This window comes from Balaenoptera acutorostrata, chromosome 4 (genome assembly GCF_949987535.1).
Source record: "Balaenoptera acutorostrata chromosome 4, mBalAcu1.1, whole genome shotgun sequence".
Classification (NCBI taxonomy): Eukaryota; Metazoa; Chordata; class Mammalia; order Artiodactyla; family Balaenopteridae; genus Balaenoptera; species Balaenoptera acutorostrata.
Window position 1 is genome coordinate 64999224 of NC_080067.1, and position 6672 is coordinate 65005895.

Consider the following 6672-nt stretch of genomic DNA (forward strand, 5'->3'; position numbering starts at 1 on the left):
CAATAGTGTATTTAAAATTAGCCTTCCATGGCCTGGGGTTCAGGATTGTCCCAGAAGGGGCCAGGAGTATGAAGAGAAAAGGGGAAAGATGGGCAGACACGTGCCCCAGTAAGAATTAGGAGAGAGTGGTTTAGAAGAGTAAACACTGTGGATTCACCCCACACTAAAAGGGGGAATAATTCCAAAGATTAGGCTTCTAATATGGTATCAACTTTGCTTGATTAGTCCAGGAGTTAGAAGGTGACCTAACCCTATAGATCAAATGCCTTTAGTAACTACAGCTTCAGAAGAAGGCATGGATACTTCGGATAATAATAAGAATGGCAACAAAAGTAACAACAACAGCAGCAGTAATAGCAATTACAGCAATGATAATAATAGCCATATGAAAATTTATCAGGCTCTAGCCACTAAGTGCTATATATGTATCAACTTATTTTCCTCAAATTCATTTACTCACTTGATAAACATTTATTGAATGCCTACTATATGTAAGGTCCTGTGAACAGAATACACAAAAGCCTCTGTTGTTAAGAAGTTTATTTCGGTGAAGAAAAAATTTTTTTGCCTTTATTAAATCAAGGTGCCAGAAGAGGTCGCAGTGAGAAAGCTAGATTTAAGTAAAGACTTCAAGGAGAAGCCACGTTAGCAGGCAGGTCTCTACAGGGGGAGGGTTCCAGGCTGTGGGAAGAGCTAGAGCAAAGTCCTAAGTGCAGGAGTTTGCCTTTTGTGGTCCAGGAGCAGGGAGGAGATCAGTGTGGCTGAAGCTGCCTGAGTGACTCAGGGGAAAGTGGGCGGGGCTATCAGCAGAGCATCAGGGTGGAGCCGCATGGAGGACATGGTAAACCATCGTGGGGACTTGAACTTTTACTCTGATTTAAATGTGAAGTCTTTACATGATTTTGATCAGAATAGTGATTTGGTCTGACCAAATACGGAATGGATCACTCTTGGGAGTCATGTTGAGAATACATTTGTGGATTAGGAAGACTGATTTGGAGACTTTTGAGACAGTGGTGACAAGGGCAAGAGTTATAGCCATGGAGGTGATGAGGAGTGGTCAAATTCTAAGTGTATGGTTTATGTTGAAGGGACAAAGAAATCAACTTATCTAAGGTTACAAAGCTAATAAATGGCTGAATTGGGAATTGAACCCAGGCAGTACAGACTCAAAGATAATTCTGATATGCAGAATAACCTGACCAATAAAAAGAAATGGTGAGAAGATAGGCATCAACTCAATAAAGGCAGAACTTTCTGATAATTACGCCTGAAAGGCAGTGATTTTCTATGATTAGAGGGATTTAAGTGTAAACTAGAAAGCTATTTGTCTTTGATAGTAAGGGAGTGAGGGGATTCATGCATTGGGGCGGGGTGGGAGGAGTCATAAAATTACTTTTAGTCCCTTTCTAACTCTAAGATTCTATAATCCAAATACAGAGCGACACAGTTTATACTGTTTGTCAGAAGTTGACAATTCTAACTAATAATTACTACTATTTTGAAAACCACTTTCTTGACTTCATCTCTTATCCTAAGGTAGAAACAGTGCTTGGTTTGGCCTCTGCCCTTAAAGAAAGGATGAAAGCTTGATATATCCGATAAATCTCTGTTGTGACTCTAAATGAACCCATGAAATTGCCCTTTTAAATGCAAATTTGAAACATTTGCGTATTTGCAGTGCCAATGCTGCTATCAGAGTTTGGAGGATATAAATTCATAAAATAACAGATGCTGGTCTCAGATTAGGATTCTCCAAAATCATTGCATAAAACCCTTCCGTAGTCCTCTGGGGGTCTTGGCTAATAGTTCATATATCCCAGGTGCCGTACCCTGAATGTGTGTGTTGATGGTACACCACTTGAGTATTATATTTGTGTTTGGTTTATGAAATAAACACAGCTCTGTTCCTGCTTATAGCTGCAGGTTGATGTGCTGGGAGGTAATCCAAAGATGTTACTTCATCCAAATGTTTTAAATGTTCTTTAGCATAATATCAAAGCATTCTAAAGAAATTCCTACTGGAGGTCATATGTCCCACTGCAAGCAACATAAAACACATCTATAGAATCTACCAACTACTCCCAGCATATTCGGTGGGACAGGAAATGTGGAAATCTGGGAGAAACTTTTTGGAATATTTCTAATTGGACTAAGAAAAGATAGGAGAGAATAGATGAATGCATGATGTTTGGTGGAATGGGAAGAGGAGGAAGCAAAATGAGGTTGAAGTAGATCCTGGCAATTGACAAAGGAATGCCAGGGCCTGTATTTTGGATGAAAGTTTCTTGAAATTCAACCTGTCTCTGAAGGTGGAAAATTGTAGGTTAGTATGCTTTATCTGAATTTGGGTATATCTGGAGTCCTATTGGTTAGTCATCTCAAAGAAGGAAAACTAAACTCAAAAAGAACAAAGAAAAAAAATACCCCTTCCCCACTACATATGGAATAGAATCTTGGATTATGTCCCTGTTGGACTTGATTCTGCTCTTAAAAATACAAAAAGTAAACCTGGTTCTTCTTTACACTGGTGTTGGTGGTGGTTGTGGGATGTGTGTGTGTGTGTACTTTCATCATGCAGATGTTCTACGATAAACAGAGAGAGCCATTAGTTGCATGGGGCAATTTACCAGCCTACTATAGAGCATAAGTTCAGATCTTAATGGTGACTTCTTGTTATTTGGGACTGTTCGAATGGCATATCAAAGGAAGAAAATCTCAAATAAGTTGTCTAAATTTAGTAAAGAAACCTCTTCTCCCTGGTGGTTTTGCTTTGTATTTCTTTTGGAGCACCATAGACATAATAGATAGCATTAAGAAATTCGGGCCTGATACTGTACTTTGTGAAAAGCTGTGACTTTCTTTTCACTTTTTGTTTGATACTAGCAACTGATGTCTGAATCATGAAGCAAGACCATATTGATCTTACTTCTTGTAATGTAAAATTGCACTCCCACTTGGACTCTTGCTGTTTAATTCATAGTGCAATTTTAATGAATTCTTTTTTTCTTTTTTGTTTTCTTCATATGTAGCATGCAACTTACATATTCTATTAGAATTTTAGGTCAACTTTTATAATTCCCCAAAATTAATTGTGGAAAAGTTTTGCTTCGTAAATGTGTACATGTAGAGAACTAGCACCCCCTAGTGTATTAAATGCCCCCAAAGATTTGATTTGGCATTTAATAAGCTAATAACAACAAACAGGAATGTGATGTGTCCTAATGGGCAGGTTATTTGTTAACTTTTGTCACTGCCATTATGACATAACTTGTTTAGGCACAGGGCAAGCATGTTTTTAAGTTAATAAAAATCATAAATGGACTAAAAGGCTGGAAGTCACATTTCAAATATTGAATCTAAAATTAGATAACCAGTGTTGGCTATTTTAGCTGTTTGTAATATTTCAAGGCTGTAAAATAAAACAGTAATCTGTGGTCATGTTGCTAATTTTCTAAATTCTCTTTCTTTTGGAAAATTTCAGCAAAATACTTAATTGTTTATGGAAGACTATAAAACTGAAAGTGTTTAGGATTTCTCTTCTTTTGGTGACTGTTATACTGTGTGTTGCTTAATGAAACTGTAAACTGAAAATTACAGCTTCATTCCAGAGAGTAAGAGGACTTATTCCAACAGATGGCATCAAAACACCGGTCTAAACTGTATGATCGCTGATTGTTAATTGCATCTGTAAAACAATCCTTTTAAACGGAGTAATGCATTTTATCATACAGATTATAGTTCTACGCTTTTTGGTTTTTCAATGTGTGTTAACATTTTCTGCTCCAATGTGAGATTTAGTGCTTGCATAATTATCAGATTAAACAACAGAGCAACAGTGACTCAATCATTTTTAAGAATGTGCATAAGGAAGATAGAGAACCATGAATCACATTTTTTTTTTTTAGGACATGCTATTTGAGAAATGTTTGGGTTCTTATTTCATTATATAAAACAGGAAGAATGGGCTGGATCTCACCCTCATCAAATTAAAATAGTGGAAACCTATAAAAAGATCTTAAATATATGGTAAACATATACTGTATTTTTAAATATATCTCACTGTAGATGAAAATATGTTTAATCTACATAGATATTTTGAATGAAAAGGAAACATATGAGGCACATGATAAGAAAGGACTGTTCTCTGAAAGATTTAGAGATTAAGGCACACAGCTTCCTTTTAGAAATGGTTGTAGTGAAATCCTACGTAGAAGCAGAGGGGTGGGTTTGACAACATTGTGAATATCCTTTCAGTAAGATTCTTTTGTTATAGATGGCATGGGGAAGATGGAATATGAAGACTTGATTCTTTTTTTTTTCAAACTGAAAAATAATTTTAATATAAGCTGCTTTTGTAATTACAGAAAATGCCTGTGTGGTAGAAACAATGTCCAATTTCATAAAGGCAAGCTACATTCTTGGCATGACAGAGATACTCAATAACAGTTTATTTAAGGACTTGATTCTTTTGTTAGTTCTTCAGCCTAGGTGATTTAGAACTTGGAGCCTGAGTTAAGAGATGTGGAGAGAATAATTTAACATTCGTGTCATCATGGGCAGTTTTTTGGGTTGTGGGTGTCACATGTGATTTTTCTTACATCTAACATATTAAGTGTAAACAGAATTAATGGCCTCCCAAACTCTTCCTATTTTGATTTCTGTGTAACCGACTGGGAAGAGACTATCAGAGTAAACTTGCTTGTTGAACTGGAAATATGCACTTAGTAAATCAATTTGTAATGATTCCACTTCTAAGTTTTCAGATATCTTTATCTGATATATAAGAGCCACTAAGATAATGCCTGATGAGTGACCCTTCCTAAGTGAAGTATTATCAACCATGCAGATTCTAGATAGAAAACATCAAAACCAAGAATATGAATGTAACCACAAAGGATGTCTAAGCAGCAAAAAAACCATACCTTAAAAAATCTACAATAAACCTTTGTCCAGAGCCCACTTTTGTTTTTAATTTTGAAAAGAATTCTGGCAAACAAGTTTTTCTGATTTGTAGCTACAACAGATTACAAAGGCAAGTTACTGGTGACAAGCACATGGAGTGACTTCCAATGCCTCACTCTGAAGAAAGAGTTGGAAAACTGTATTAACAAATCAAAGAAATATTGATATTTATTAATTACCAAGGGGAAAATAAGACCTTGGAATATCCTGGCAGACGCCACCTCAATGGAGTGATCAAGGTTAACATTGCCAGTAATAAGATACATTGCATCATGAACCCTGATGTACCAAAGGAAGGGCACACCCTGACTTCTGTGGCATCTTCGCCAAAAATGTGTAGTCTCAATATAATCACTGGAAAAGTCACACACAGTTAAAGACATTCTGCAAAATAGTTGACCAGTCCTCACCGAAAGTGATCAGATCATGGTAGACCAGTACAGACTGAAGATCTGCCACAGATTGGAGGAGGCTAAGGAGACAAAAAAATGAAACTCGGTGTGAGAATCTGGGTTGGATCCTGGAACAGAGAATAGACATTAGTGGAAAAACTGGTAAAATTTGAATATGGCTGCAGTTTAATTAATAGTATTTATTGTACCAATGTTAATTTATTAGTTTTGATGATTACATTGTGGTTATTTAAGATAATAGGATTGGGGAAGTTTAGTGAAGTGTATATGTCGAGATTCTCTATACTATTTTGCAACTTTTAATTAAGTCTAAAATTATTTTAGGATAAAAAATTTTAAATCCTATACAGCTCAAAGTGTAGAGTAGTCTGAGACCGCTTAATGTAGGGGCAAAAAACCTGATATGTATAAAATAATTATTGATATTCAATATGATGAGTGCAAGGAAGAGTTATTTTCATTATCATTTGTTTAATGTAAATCAGAAAGCACATAATATAGTTTAGAAACATTTTTATTAAAATTTTTAATATAAAAAGTTTTGAAACTGTAAATGAATAAATTTCAATTATTTGAGAAATCTACTTTTTGGAAAATTTTATTCATTAATGATGTGTAATGAACCATTATTCTACCCTAAGAATTTTCCTACCTGTGCCAGACACTAGAATTCCCCCTCAGTCCTCTACCCAAAGATAAGGTGTTATATATCTTGTAGCAACTGTGTGGCTATGTGATGTTATCCAGATCTTAATTTGAACCTGTAATTTAGCTAAATATGAAAGTTGAGCAATAAGTTGAAGGAGTTCCATCACACCTTGATCTTGACACTGTGGAAATGGGAAATTCAAATGATTTCCTTCAAAGCTTATCTCTGTTCTCTGCTTTACAAACAGAAGTGGGAGATTTGAGTATTTATAGAACAGTTAGTGTTAAACAATTCATAATTCTAACCCCCAAATCCACTTACTAATATTCTCTTATTTTTAAATAAAGAGTGACAATCAGAGTTTTCACTAAAATCCATGTAAGATGGCCCTGAATGGAACAAAGGGTAGAAAGCTCCACTCTTCTGGGCAACTTAATAAGCAGTAGAATCATGCTTTTTGCATGCTTTTTCTTAACCTATCATTTAGCAAATAAGCCTGAATTTCTCTCATGTATACCATTACACTTAATTGTGTGAGAGAAGCTTATAACAAGTATTTGTTGAACGCCCACCGTGTATTCAGTTTGGGTGAGGTGCTATAGGATTCAGAAGTGTGCTCTAGTTCTTCTGTGTCTTTTAAGAAAC